This window comes from Tetrao urogallus (assembly GCF_951394365.1).
Source record: "Tetrao urogallus genome assembly, chromosome: Z".
In the NCBI taxonomy this organism is placed as follows: domain Eukaryota; kingdom Metazoa; phylum Chordata; class Aves; order Galliformes; family Phasianidae; genus Tetrao; species Tetrao urogallus.
Window position 1 is genome coordinate 45,047,512 of NC_136816.1, and position 16,141 is coordinate 45,063,652.

Below are 16,141 nucleotides of genomic sequence, written 5' to 3' on the forward strand. Positions count from 1 at the left end.
CTGACCCGCCTAAAAGGGCGCAACTCTTCATACACAATTAGCATAAGACACAATTAACATAATGCCTCTGGTTTTTTACTAGCAATGGCAGTGCAATTTAAGTAGGGCAATTGGGTACAATAATACTTATAATATGCTACATTACTCTGTAAAGATTGTGTCAAAAACAAGAAAAGAGTTAACTCTGCTTCATGGGGCATTTACCAGTGCAAATAACTATGACTTATTGCTAGCTAGCATGCTTAATTCAGACACAGAATGTTCTTTTAGAGTATGACATACTTTTCCATACAAGTGTTCTTACCATTTAGAGTAAGTGTAATTAATGTGCTGAATCTAATAACGTCTTATAGTTGGTTTGTGTAAAAGGAATTGCATATTTTCATGACAGGACTCAATGAAGTAGGTGAATGATCCCCAAATTTGAAAGTTATTCCCCTTCCTTTTCTGAATCCTTGAGAAGTGTGTAGACTAAAAAGAGGAAGGATTGAGAAGGATTACTATCTATGAGAGCTAATAGAAGACAAAAAGAGAAATGTCATGATGAAATTCCAAGGCTGTCAGCCATACTGGAGTTTTAAAAGACAAAGACAAGTTTAAAATTAAATACAGTGAAAATGAAGGAGGAATTCAGAAAGGATGACACCATCAGAACAACACAAAATAATAGTTTGGATGGCAGGGAAAAACTAGTAGTGTCAGAGAAGACAGACCCTGTCCTGGTCAGCCCTGCTCTTGATAAGAAATCTAAAGTAACTAACATATACTCCAGAATATATATTGCATTAAGCAATATAAAGATCACAGACTGTTACTAAGAGATCTTCAGTTATTACAAGATTCAAGTGTTTTTCAAAAAATATGATTAATATTTGCCTGACCTAAAGGCCCAGCACTACCAGCTCCTGTTGGGGTGGAGAGTATTTAATTTTTATACCCAAAGATACCTGAACAGTAAATAGAGGCAAGACAGAAAAAGGGAAAATTGCAAGCAGTGTGGTTAGCAAAGGTCAGGGCAGTAAAATTAAATGTTGGAAGGCAGTGCCTCTGGTATTAGAAGTTGTTTGTGTTATTCCCACAGGAGTTGCTGAAATATTAAGAGGTTGTGGCTAAGACATTTATTCTGAAGGAGTTCTGTATTCCTCAAAAAAAAAAAAAAAAAAAAAAAAAAAAAAAAAAAAAAAAAAACCAACAAAGCAATAACTGGTCACAGCTAACCTACATTCACAAGGGTAAATACCTGTTTAACAGACACAATCTCCTTTAATTACAATGTTACCCACCTAGTTGACTATGGTAAGCCAATTGGTTTAATTTTTTTGGACTTCAGCAAAGATTTCACTATTGTTTCTCACACAGTCCAACTGGACAAAATGTCCACAGGGCACTAGGCAAATCATAATGGGATGGGTGAACAATTGGCTATGAGTTGGGCTCAATGAATTACAGAAAATGTTTACATCAAGTTCTGGCCTAATGGAGTTCCTCCATTTTAGGACTTTCATAAATGATTTGGATACTTGAAGGTACATGAAATAAGTTTGCAGATGACAGTAAATTGGGAGGAACTGTTGATTCCCTTGGGGAAGAGAAGTGTTGTAGAGAGATCTTGCAGACTAGAGACCTGGGCAATCACAATGCACAAGAAGTGTCAGATTCTGCAGTGGTCATGGGTTAGCCTGGACGTATGTACTGGGGGACTATTGGCTGAAAAGCAGCCCTGCAGAAAAACAGCAGTGGCTTCTGGCTGATGGCAAATTACATATGAATCAACAGTGTGCTTTTGCAGCCAAAAGGGTCCTATGTCCTGGGGTGCATCAGGGGCACTGCCAGCCAGTCAAGGGAAGGAACTGTCCTGCTCTGTGCTTATGTGACCTCACCACAGAGTAAGTGCAACACAACATTAGAAGGAAGTACACCATAAGAGATAATCCAAAGGAGAACAACAAAAATTGTGTAGAGTCTAAATAAGATGTATGAGGAGTGATTGAAGCCCCTGGGTTTGTTTAGCCTTGAGAAGAAGTGACTGAAGGGAGACATCACAACAGCTTTTGACTTTCCAGGGAAAGTTATGGATCAAATCATCTTGGATGAGATTGCACGGCATGTGCGTGGTGTCCAGGGGATCAGGCCCAGCCAGCACGGGTTTGTGAAAGGAAGGTCGTGCTTGACCAACCTCATCTCCTTCTATGACTGGGTGACCAGTCTGGTAGGTAAGGGAGGGGCTGTTGATGTAGTCTACCTAGACTTCAGCAAAGCCTTTGACATGGTCTCTTGCAGGTTTCTTCTGGGGAAACCGGCTGCCAGTGGCCTGAACAGCTATACACTTCTTTGGGTAAGGAACTGGCTAAAGGGCCGTGCCCAGCAGGTAGTGGTGAATGAAGTGAAGTCCAGCTGGCGACCCATCTCAAGTGATGTCCCCCAGAGGTCGGTACTGAGGCCAATCTTGTTTAATATCTTTATTGATGACCTAGATGAGGGGATTGAGTGTACCCTGAGTAAGTTTGCAGATGACACCAGCAGGATGGTCAGCAGATGGCCAGCAGGAGCAAGGAAGTGATTGTCCCCCTCTATTCAGCACTGGTGAGGCTGCACCTCGAGTACTGTGTTCAGTTTTGGGGCCCTCATTACAGGAAAGATGTTGAGGTCCTGGAGCGTGTCCAGAGAAGGGCAACAAAACTGATGAGGGGTCTGGAGCACAAGTCTTATGAGGAGCGGCTGTGGGAGCTGGGATTGTTTAGTCTGGAGAAGAGGAGGCTCAGGGGAGACCTCATTGCATTCTACAACCTCCTGAAGGGAGGTTGTGGTGAAGAGGGTTTTGGCCTCTTCTCCCAGGCAACGAGCAGGACATGGGGAAATGGTTGCAAGTTGTATCAGAGGAGGTTTAGATTAGACATAAAGAAAAGCTATTTCTGTCAGAGAGTGGTCAGGCACTGGAATGGCCTGCCCAGGGAGGTGGTGGAGTCGCTGTCCCTGGCAGTGTTCAAGAGGCATCTGAATGACGTGCTGTGTGATATGGTTTAGTAGCTTGTGGTAGCAATGGTGATGAGGAGATGGTTGGACTAGATGATCTTATAGGTCGTTTCCAACCTTGTGATTCTATGATTCTATGACTTTCTCATGAGAGGGAGTGGAGGAGGAAGTGCTGATCTCTTTTCTGTGGTGGCTGTGATAAGACTTATGAGAACATCATGGAGCTACGAACCGTGCTGGATCCATAGTGGTGACTATCTCCCTCTTGTTTCCTATGAAGACTCCTTGCTTCTTTCCTATCTTTTCTATTGCCCTCCTTCCCTTCCCCATTATCCTAATTCATAATAGTGTCTGTCCTCCCCTTCCCCATCTCCCTGATTAAGATTTTTAATAAACTGGTTGGACCAACGTTTGAACTGTTGTCTCTTAATCTCATGGCAGGTATACAGATATCAAAGAACCTCCTCTCCCTGCAAATTGTAGCAAGACATTTATCAATAGAGAGAACTTTGTGTACCTTTTATCTTATACTGTTAGACTGTATGATCATTATAAGTTTTGATTGCTTCAACAGACTGATACGCATAAATTCATATTTCACACTGCAAATCTACCTGTCAAGCAAATTGTAGTTGTATCCTACTGTCTGTTTACACACAGACAACATCTGTACTATCATGCTGAATTTTAGTCTTTTTTTTTTCCTAGTACTGTATATAAACATTTCCTATATATTCTAAAAAATGTGCTATATAGATAGAGGTATGTACAAAATTTAGTTAGCATCTTATTTTCCAGGTCTTATGCATTCCTTCCCAACTTCAAACCTTTACTCTTTCTGGTAAACATGTGATTCATTTTAATTTTCCATTTCATTAAGTAGAAATATTACATAGTAACAGATTTAGATAAGCAAAGTAACTCAGAATACATCCTTTTGTTCTGCCTTGGAACCGTCCCAGGTAATGCATGAAGTTTTCCCATCTTTTTACATATTCCTGCATTTCTTAAGGCTCTGTTCTGTATTTGTGTTCTCTTTCTTTCTTAAAAGAATTTTGGAAAGATTAAAATCAGAGATGAGTGTGAAGGACAGAAATTGATACTTCCTAAGCTCGGGATGAATTTCCTGTGGAATTCTTTCAGTTTGGTTTGAATCCTCCCCTGCTAGTTATTTTAAGCAGAGAAAATGCAGTCAGCTGGCTTTTGTTTGAGGTGGGAAGCAAGCCATGTATTTGTGTATGCTGTTTCTTTCTACATGGTTCAAATTAAAATGCATGAGGAGGCTCGGCCTCCTTCTATCTTTTGTTTCAAGTCAGAATAAGATGGAAAATCAGTGCTATTTGTAGAGACAAAACTGATATTTTAGCAAAACTGATACAGGGAAGAGCTAAAGTCAATTCATTTGTTCCCATCAAAATCAATATATATATATATATATATATATATATATTTTTTTTTTTTTCATTTTAATTTTTTCACACTGTTGTACTCTGAAAGTAATTTCTCTATTTCTAGTGCTTTGATGAAAGACTGTGAGTGTGTGTGATGTTATTGTTGCAAAGACTGGAGGCAAGGGAATGAGGCATCATTGATTTGCTGTTCTGCTGTCTTTTTCCATTTAATTAGATCTGAAAAATTGTTTTCAAAAATACGCTGTATTAAATCATTTGAGGACAAACTTCTCTGGAAGATTTTATGAAGTTATTAGTGTGCTTACGTTAAGAACTCTCATTAAAAATAGACTTTCTAGATTTCTATGAAAGCACACTTGAGTATGATTATTCAATTTCCTAATTCCTCCCTAAAAACAGATAAGGAAAGAGAGTATCTATGTAAGTATACATCAATAAATAAGAATTATTTAATCTATTTAATCCATTTATTTCATACCCCTTGAGAAAATTAAAAATAAATTAACTTAAATGTAAATTGCAACATTTCCTTTACCTTCTTAATTGTATGTACGGCGTATTAATGTCATTTGAAGTGGTAAGAATCGGGTAGAATGGGGAAAATTTTCCATTTTGAAAACTGAAGAAAATGTTGAGAGTAAGAAGTGAAAATTAAGAATAAAGGCTGGTTATTAAACTGTTATTATATTTTCTCAAATATTTAAATGAATCAAGGAATTATCTCAAAATTCTGATCTTAAGAAAACCAAAGGGATTGAAAAATCCTGTGGAGATCATTGAGTCCAACCATTCTGTTAAAGCAATTTCCCTGCAATTGGTTATGCTGGAAAGCACCCACATGTGTTTTTACTATCTCCAGGAAGGCAACTCCAAAATCTGGGCACCTTCTTCCAGTGCTATGTCACTACAAATTAAAGAATTTTTTCTCACCCTCCAAGGTGTTAATGATTTTTGCAGCCCGCCACTGAGCTCTCTACAATAGTTAACTTGTCATTCACCAGAAAACCTAGGTCCTTCTCTGCAGAGATTCTACAGAAGGTCAGCCCCCTGAGTTTTGTGATTACTCCTCCCCAGGTGTAGGAAGCAATGATTTCCCAGGTCCTCCTTCCTGCAATTTCTGAAGATTGAGATAGCATTGGCTTACATCCACTCCTTATGAGAATCTCCTGTGCTCTCCATGACCTTTCAAAAAATGATAGGAAAGTTTTGGCAATCACTTCTGCCAGCTCCCTCAGCATTTGTGATTGCATCCAACTGGGGTCCGTGGATTTGAGTATGTTGAGCTTACCTACACAATCTCTGGCCAGATCCTCCTGGCCAGGGGGAAGCTTTCTCCAGACTCTCTCTCTTATCTCCAGGAGCTGGAATGCCCAGGGGGCAGTCTCAGCATGAAAATCTGAGGCAAGTAAGGCATTCAGTACCTCCACATTCCTCGTATCCTCGGCTACCAGGGCACCCAGCTCACTCAGCAGTGGGCCCACATTTTCCGTAGTTTTCCTTCTGTTATTGACACACTTAAGGAAGCCTGTCTTGTGGTTCCTGAACTTTCTCACCGTATCTGTAGGACTTTTCCTCACAGATGTTTGTAATGCGTGCCTTGGGTGTCCATTGCTGCAAGAGCCCTGCTTTTGTGAGCTATTAGGGACCAAGGTGTCTCCCTCTCAGTGTTGTCCACTACTGGAATGTGATCATTAAACCTCCTGTCAAGCTCTGTCTCAGTGCCTCTAATACTACACAGCCTTTTGAACTGCTTCCTGAAAACCAGTCACTTTCTGGAAAGGATCATTCACCTGCTCACACCTCATGCCATACTTATCTCGTCCCTGGGAAAAAGTTCAAGGCACTCAGAGTAACCAGCTATCTAAACCTTTCTTACAATTTCTGACAGACAGAAATCTCTCTTGATTTTCTTTGCCTTCCAGAGCCTGAACACATGGGATACCTCCGTGTCTGTCCCTGAGGTGGTCAAGGTTGGCTCTCTTGAAATCCATCCTAACACTCCTGCACAGTGCTTTGCTTCTTCCAGGAAAGATATTTAAATTTACTGTCTTGCAGATACTGCATCAGAGACCGTACCCTAAGCTTCATAACTTTCTTATTTGTACTTATTCAATCTATTACAAAGGGGAAATAAAGCAAATGTTACTTTGTGTCATTTTGTTTGTTGACATGGTATTCAATCTGTGTAAAATTCTGACGTCTGAAATTAATGATTATTCAAGCATGCAATACAGTGATTTTAAGAAAGAATGATACTGTTGTGGTGTTTATTGCAACATTAGGAGGTTGATCCATTCAATTCAGTACATGTGGAACTAATTCTGCTGTGGAAAAAAGAGAAAAAAGAAAAAAGGGCATAATTGTATAAAATGAGGATTTAGAAAGATCTGACCTTGGTATACTCAGTTGAATTTACAGAGTTTCTGGAATTGGATTTAGATCTGTGATTTAATATGTGGTTTGTGAACTAAGAATATAGTTCTGACATAATTTCCGGATGAAATTGAAGGCTATAGCCTTCTGTATGTGATGTCTGAAGAGCGAGTTTCGCTGTTGCCAAGTTTTGCTGTCTTGATTCATGTAATGACTAGCAATACCAGATTTTTCCAATGGAATGAATTTCAGCTAGCATAGTTATTGGAAAGAAGACAAGTTTCTTCCTCCAGAAATTCATTCAACAGATTGCTGAAAAAAATACCCTTATAAAGGTTGTTTTTATTCTGTTCTTTAGAATGTTTGTGGCTTTTTTTTTTTTTTAATGATTCTAATATTGGTAATATCATGCATTCAGTGTCTACACTACATTGCACTCATAGGAGAGAAGCTAGAAAATATTTTTTATATATTATGGATATAATACAGTGATTTAATAAAGCTTAATTTTAACTAAGACAAGGACTTCACATGATTCAAGATGGCTGGATACACTTGATTATTTGCAGCATAGAGGGAAGGGTTAAACACACACATATAGGAGGCCCTCCCATTCAGTCACAAGTGGACCTCCTTGATTACTAAACTCTTTTAACCATGGGAGACAAGGAGACTGGGTGCAGATGAATCCACTCCCAGTCCCGTACTTGATCAACGGTTTTTGTCTAAGTATTATTTATGCACAGCCTAAGATATTATCATAGTGAAGTTAATAAAGCTTACAATCAATCTAAAATGAGATCTTAGTGAGGCTAACAATGTCTAAAAGAAACTATTAGTCACTTACCGAGAATCTGTATTTGCAAGCCATCTTGATGTCAAACTGTAAAGGATTTCTGCTCAGATGTAACCTCGAGACATGTCTCTGCTCAAGGGGAGATTCTGTCATGCAGTCAGCTGCTGTGAAGAAGAACTCCAAGGGAGCTCTTGGGATGCTCATAATTTATGGGGGTAGGATGACTGACTTATAGATCACCTTTTAGGTGTATGCTCAACTGGTCCTCAGCTGTTGAAGCAAAGGTCTGTTATCAGTTCTTTCAGCCTCCAGCTTGACATATATTTATGGTTGTTAATCTGTTTCAGCAAGAGTGTTATTAGTCCTGATGTTCATTGTCTTGCTGTGCAGAGCCATGTGAGTTGGGCCAATCCAACGAAGGGAGTTGAAGGAAGAGGATCGGGGGAAAGAGAAAAAGTAGGAGGGGGTGAACATGGGGAGCACAGTGTTGCTCTGTCTGAGACTGCCGGGTGTTTGCAACTGAAATAATACTGCTAACACCTATAAAGAGTTAAGCTTTCTATTCTGCTATGATCACAGAAATGAACGCATTTTATTATATATGAGTAATATAAAATTTAATGCTTATTGAATTATTTGATAGAGAAATGTTGAATTATTTGATAGAGAAATGGAAGACCATTTTGTGATTTCCAACAGCAATTTTGAGATTCTCATTTTATTAAGAGCCATTGAAGACCTTTATTTTCAAATCTAGATAAACAGCTGACTCAGCTTCATAAATGCTGATAAACAACACTGAAAGCACTATGTAGATTCTATTTAAATGAAAGAAAAATACAGAAAAGGCAACAATGAAAAAAAAGAAACAAAAAATTAAAGCTAATGCGGGAAAAATGACGAGCTTTTGGAGAATGTCCAGAGGGGGTTCATGAAGTCGATCAGAGGGCCAGTGCTCCTCTTTGTAGTCTATCTCTACAAACATAGACTGAAAGAATGGGGCGTGTTCAGCCTGGAAAAGAGAAGGCTGTGGGGACATGTCATTGCAGCCAATATTTAAAGGAAATTTATAAACATGATGGAAATCAACTTTCTACAAAAGTAGATAGCGATAGGGCAAGGGGAAATGGTTTTAAACTAAAGGAGGGGAGATTCAGATTAGATGTCTGGGAAGTTTTTTATAGAGAGAATGATGAGATGTTGGAACAGGCAGCCCAGATGTGGATGCCCTTCCCTGGAGGTGTTTAAAGCCAGGTTCTATGGGGCCCTGGGCAATCTGATCTAGTATTTTATCTACCAGTTAGCAACTTTGCCTGTGGCAGGGGAGTTGGAACTTGGTGATCCTTAAGGTTTCTTCCAATCCAAGCCATTCTATGATTCTATGAATCTGTGATTTTATGATTCTATGATTCTGTGATTCTATGACTCTATGACTCAGTGATGTGTATGTTCTGCCTTAAGCATAACAGAACATGTCAGAAATTGTCAAATTTTTCCATTAATACAGTATGTTAAAAACAAAGACTTGCTGCTGTTTCATACTATTGTTCACAGAACCATAGAATAACATAGGCTGAAAGGGACCTTAAAGTTCAAATCTCTCTTCCCTGATCAGGGTTGCCAAACACTAAATCAGGCTCTAGATCATTTTGCACTGTGCCCATCTAACTTGGCCTCAAATGCTTTCAGGAATAGGACAACCACAACTTATCTGGGCAGCATGTCTTAGCAACTCACAACTTTCTGACTAAAAAATTTCTCCCTCGTATCTGATCTAAATCTTCCCTCTTTTAAACCCATTTCCCCTTGTCTTTTCATTATCAGGACATGTAAAATTCTGCCTCCCTCCTTGCACTTGAATTTCTAAGTCCTTTTGAATGGTATCCTTCCTTCTTTCACATCAACTGCACCACTCAGCTTGATTTCAGCTGTAAACTTGCTGATGAAGTGTTTGATCAGTGATCATTGATAAAGATGGTTGTTGAAGAACACCAGTCCTAAGTGGGACCACCTGGGCATAAAACCATTGACTACAGCCCTCTGTCTGTGACCATCAAAACAACTCATTATCAACAGAATAATTCACTATTTGCATCCCTATCACTCCAATTTAAAGTTGAAAATATAGTATAGGAGCATGCAAAAAGCCTTGTTGAAGTTCAGGTAGACTATATCAGTTGCCCTTCCTTTGTGCACCAATGCCATCATTCTGCAGAAGGTTATCAAATTGATTAGGTATGATCTGTCCTTGGTGAAGCCCTGCTGACTGTCCCATATCGCGTCCTAATCTCTCATATGTCTTAACATATCTTCCATGATGATCTGTTCCATAATCTTTCCAGTCACAAAGCTGGTGCTCACCCGCCTGTAGCTCCCCAGGTCTTACTTTCTGCCTTTTTTAAGAGTTACAACATTTCTCTTTTTACATTCACCTAGGACTTCGCCTGACACCCACAACTTTCAAATATGATGGAGAGTAGCTTGGCAACCACATCAGCCTGCTCCTTGAGAACAATGGGATGTGTCATACAGACTTGTAGAACTATGTACATTCATTCTCAAGAGGTGGTCTTGGGCTTGTTTTTCTCTTCAGTAGGAGGAATTCTGCTTACCTTACCCTGTGTTCCTATACATCTGAAGTTTCAAAATCTCTCTTTTTTTTTTCCCCCTCCCACTTATTAACAGTTTCAAATCTCTTAAGTCATTTCTCCAACTCCCTTAATTTTAGAAAATTGCAATCAAATATAGTAACACATAAATATTCCATATGCAATGAATCTCACTTGTTTCTTGTGGACACTTTCACTTGATTTGTGAAAAATATTGTTCTGGTATTTTATAATTGTTCCATTAAAATGCAAAGTAACCTATTATTTAGTTTCCTAAGAAATTTTAAAACCACTGAATTTTAAAACCAAAATAGAATCCCTAGATACTATTCCTAGATTTTATTTTTCTGAAAAAAATCCCATTTTATTTATTCATATTACTCTACATAAACATGCTTTCATTCATTTTTTCAATTTGATTGTTATTCATAGATTATGCAAATTTCAGAACGTTTCTGTAAACTTGTTGTATATTACCTTGGCAGCTAACACAATAACGATCTGTCTCCACTTAGAGTATTAATGGGTTAGAATCACTTCCCAAACAGAAATGTGTTAGAAAAACAACTTGATACAGAGGGTCTTAGATGACATAGTGATTGAACTGTAAGGGAATGCAAACTGAGATGATGTTTATTCTTTGGACTTACTCTGCTTATTACATTAGAAAAGTAACTCTGTTGAGCAGCAGGACTATATCTCCAGTAAGGCTATACTACAAGTGGAGCAATTTGGTACCGGAAAGATGAATGCATTCTGGAATATTCCAGAAAACATTACAGTTCTGTGAGTAGGTTTTTTTCCAAAGTGAGACAAAGGTACTGGCTTTCAGTCACTTATGCTGAATGCCAGTGGACTTCACCAGTGACTGCTTAGGCATAATGATAATTTCATTTGCATTGCCCTTCCTATGGCTGCCCAACATCAATCATTTAATTTCAATTTATGTTTAGATTTATTTTTTTATATTAATGATATATTGATTTTTATTTTTATGTCCAAATTTCTTATTTACCTGAGTGTAAAAAGAAACACAATTTCAATTACATTTGGTTTGATTTTAATTTATTTGTTACCTTTTCCTATCAAGTGCTAAAGAGAATCTCATTATTCTCACATTATCTTTTTGTCATATTCATCAGTCAGAGGATTCTGAATGTACTGAGTCATATGATGTCTTGAAAATACATAGCCTGATGGTTAGGGATTAGTCCAGTCATACGATATGTCTGGCTCTTTCTCATCTGTTGTGCACATTCTGTTTACATTGTTCTGATTAAGATGCTCTTTCATTCATTATGTCCATCAATTATTTATATTCACTATGTTTCTCATGGCAAATATTTTAGCTTTGGTAGAGAGGTATATGCAGTTCTCAAGACATTTCTCAATGGCTGGTAGATTCTTCTTCAGAATGTATTGGCACATCCAAAGGCATTTTGAAAACTCTCTGTTCTATATGTAACTCATGAGATATATTAAAAAAAAAAAAAAAAAAACTTTTTTTTTTTTTTTTAACTGAAAAAGAAATCAAAACCAAAAATTATTTTAAGTTCAGTTGTACTGAACATATTTGTACTTTTTTCTTCTTTATTCTGTTCATATACAAAGCTATACTCTGGTTTGATTTAGATGGATTCTGAATGGCAGTGTCATTCAGAATGGCAATGCTATTCAAGGCATGAGTTTTTAATGCACTTCCAGCAATTATTTAGTAGTTGGAACTGGCATTTCATACTTTATCAAAACTAAATTGCACGCCATTAAACTTGCTGCTAAACAAGAATTTACCGTGCTATTAAAATTCAATTAAGCTCACATCACATTTGATGGATATAATTAGAACAGTCTTGAAAGGTAAATGGCTCAAAATACTATAGCTAGAAAGAAAATCAGTGGAAAGATAAAGCACGAAAACATCATAAGCATATAACACATCTGTTTATGCAAAGGCTTGTTCTTTATTATAATTTGATAGGTTTTTTCGTAACTGAAAAACAGAATAAAAAACATGCACTTTAAGTTATTTTGAGGTTACGCTTATAACCCATGTCCATTTGAAAAGCGAAGGAAAGGGAGGGGAAGGGAAAGAAAGGGAAAAGGGGAGGGAAGAAATAAAAATAGAGCACAGTGAACACAAAAGATTGACAAATTTTATTTGTAGGTATCCTGCCAAAGATTCTTGTCTTCCTTTGATTAAAGAATATAAAAAATCCCTATAGAGAACTTAGAACAAAATGTTCATTTATTCTTAGTGTACCAATACACAAACTTCTTACTCCAGGCAGTGGTTTTATAGACATTGGGAAATGCAGAAGGATACTTTTAGAGGGTTCTATTTTTAATCACAAACTGAACACAGTCAAAAGTTTTACAATTAAAATAATAATTAACTCAGCTGATGTTTGTTTAAAATTCCCATGAAGAGGGAAGGGAAGGGAAGGGAAGGGAAGGGAAGGGAAGGGAAGGGAAGGGAAGGGAAGGGAAGGGAAGGGAAGGGAAGGGAAGGGAAGGGAAGGGAAGGGAAGGGAAGGGAAGGGAAGGGAAGGGAAGGGAAGGGAAGGGAAGGGAAGGGAAGGGAAGGGAAGGGAAGGGAAGGGAAGGGAAGGGAAGGGAAGGGAAGGGAAGGGAAGGGAAGGGAAGGGAAGGGAAGGGAAGGGTACTCCACTATCATCCATTCTGACTGTCCACCTGTCATCAATATTTCCCACTAGACCATGTCTCTTAGTACAACATCTAAATGTTTCTTGAACACTTCCAGGGATGATGAGTCAACCACCTCCCTGGACAGCCCATTCCAGTACCAGACCACACTTTCAGTGAAACAATTTTTCTTAGCATCCAACCTCAGTCTTCCCTGATGCAACTTGAGGCCATTCCATCTCATCCTATCAATAGTTACAAGACAGAAGAGGCTGACCTCCACCTCAGCACAACCTCCTCTCAGGTACTTGTGAAGATTTCATTTCATAGACATATAGACTTTAAGATTTACTCTACACACACACAGGAGGGGATGAGATCTAATATAAAGTGAGTATTTGAGTATTTTTAGAAAAAAAAAAAGAGGTTTTACCACACAATAATATATTACTGTTCTTGAAAAAGTGTAATGAAGATGTCTAATTGAATTGAAACTGACACTTTTTTTAGTCTATATTTTAAAAGCTTACCGTGCGTAGGTAGACCATAAAAGGAAGAGATTCTTAATAGGTATGAATGGATTTAATGTGATTTGATTTTAATTGTACTATTTTTTGTCACTGCCAAAGCAAACACAAATGCTATCTTCAGCAGTTATCTCAAAGCCATTGAGAAGATTGGTTCATATTTTGTTCTGTTACATAACTGCAATCTCATAATAATTCTGTTCAAATTAACAGGATCCATTAAGATAATTATGATTTAAATGAGAGCAAAAATTTGGCTCATATGCAATGCTGTCATACCTGTTACATTAATCATAAAGAATTAACAGAACTCTGATCTTAATGTTTAGTTCATTTCCTTTTCTCCAGCAAACCAATTTTGCATAAATTACTTTAACAGGAGGAACATTAAGTATTTGTTGAATTTCAGTGAACCATCAGATTTCCTTTTTCCCTTCTTCATTGCAGACTGATACATTTTCAGTTGTCAAGACTAAATATTTTTTACTCTTTATTAAGACAGGTAAAGCATGCTTTTTAAAAAAACGCAGCTACATTAATAATTATCTTTCACGTGGACAGCTTATGAAATATCAACAAAAAAGAATGACACTGAAAAGAACCCTGACATATAATTTAACAAATATAAAAAGTTTGGAAGGCGGAAAACAGGAAGGTGTATAAGGAGTATGATAGGTAGCAAAAGGTTTCCTGAGATTATACAATTACATACTTTCTTATCTTTTTTCCACAGCAGAATTAGTTCCACATGTACTGAATTGAATGGATCAACCTCCTAATGTTGCAATAAACACCACAACAGTATCATTCTTTCTTAAAATCACTGTATTGCATGCTTGAATAATCATTAATTTCAGACGTCAGAATTTTACACAGATTGAATACCATGTCAACAAACAAAATGACACAAAGTAACATTTGCTTTATTTCCCCTTTGTAATAGATTGAATAAGTACAAATAAGAAAGTTATGAAGCTTAGGGTACGGTCTCTGATGCAGTATCTGCAAGACAGTAAATTTAAATATCTTTCCTGGAAGAAGCAAAGCACTGTGCAGGAGTGTTAGGATGGATTTCAAGAGAGCCAACCTTGACCACCTCAGGGACAGACACGGAGGTATCCCATGTGTTCAGGCTCTGGAAGGCAAAGAAAATCAAGAGAGATTTCTATCTGTCAGAAATTGTAAGAAAGGTTTAGATAGCTGGTTACTCTGAGTGCCTTGAACTTTTTCCCAGGGACGAGATAAGTATGGCATGAGGTGTGAGCAGGTGAATGATCCTTTCCAGAAAGTGACTGGTTTTCAGGAAGCAGTTCAAAAGGCTGTGTAGTATTAGAGGCACTGAGACAGAGCTTGACAGGAGGTTTAATGATCACATTCCAGTAGTGGACAACACTGAGAGGGAGACACCTTGGTCCCTAATAGCTCACAAAAGCAGGGCTCTTGCAGCAATGGACACCCAAGGCACGCATTACAAACATCTGTGAGGAAAAGTCCTACAGATACGGTGAGAAAGTTCAGGAACCACAAGACAGGCTTCCTTAAGTGTGTCAATAACAGAAGGAAAACTACGGAAAATGTGGGCCCACTGCTGAGTGAGCTGGGTGCCCTGGTAGCCGAGGATACGAGGAATGTGGAGGTACTGAATGCCTTACATGCCTCAGTTTTGGTTGACCTTGGCTGTAGCAAGGCTTTCGACACTGTCTTTCATAGCATCCTCACGAGGAAGTGTGGGGTAGATGAGTGGACAGTGAGGTAAATTGTAAACTGTCTGTAGCAGAGCTCAGGGTGAGCTCTTCATTGCTGCTCATCATTGTGATCGGCAGCGCAGAGTCTAGTTGGTGTCCTGGTATTTCCCAGTCTTGGTGTTCAGTATTGTTCGACATCTTCATAGGTGACTTGGATGAAGAGACAGAATGCATCCTCAGCAAGTTTGTTGAAGATGCAAAGCTGGGAGGAGTGGCTGATACACCAGAAGGCTGTGATGCCATGTAGTTAGGCCTGGACTGGCTGGTGAGTTAGGCAGAGAGGAACCTGATGTGGTTCAACAAGGAGAGGTGTAGACTCCTACACCTGGGAAGGAGTAATGACAAGAATTAGTACAGGCTGGGGGCAGACCTGCCATAAAGAATCTCTACAGAGAAGGACCTAGGTATTCCACTGGATGACAAGTTAACTACTGGAGAGTCCAGTGGAGGACTGCAAAAATCACTAAGGCCCTGGAGCATCTCTGCTAAGGTGAAAAGCTGAGAGACCATGGATTGTTTAGCCTAGAAAAAAAAAAAAAAAATGAAAAGAGGGCTTTATCAATGCTTATAAATATCTAAGAATGCATGGAACCATGTTCTTTTTGGTGGTTCCCAGCAACAAGATGAGGGGCCACAGGCATAAACAGGAACAAAGGAATTTTCATATTAGCATGAGAACAAACCTATTTGCTTTGTTGTTACAGAGCACTGGAAGATGTTGCCCTATACTGGGGACTGTGGAGTCTCCTTCCCTGAAAATACTAAAAACCTATCTGGGTGCTTTCCAGAATGACCTACTGTAGGGAAATTGCTTTAACAGAATGTTTGGACTCCATGAGCTCCAGAGGTTCCTTCCAGTCCCTTTGATCATGTGATTATTATTATCTTGGACACAAATTCTATGCTATGGATGATTATGACAAAAATGAGAACTTCCACAACAAAATGAACTTAACAGTTCTAAAGGGCAAACAGCAGATCAGGCATAAAGTAATATATCATATTTAATTTTCTAGGGTTTTGCTTTGATTTTCTAGAGTTTTGGTTAATTAGCCTATGAGAG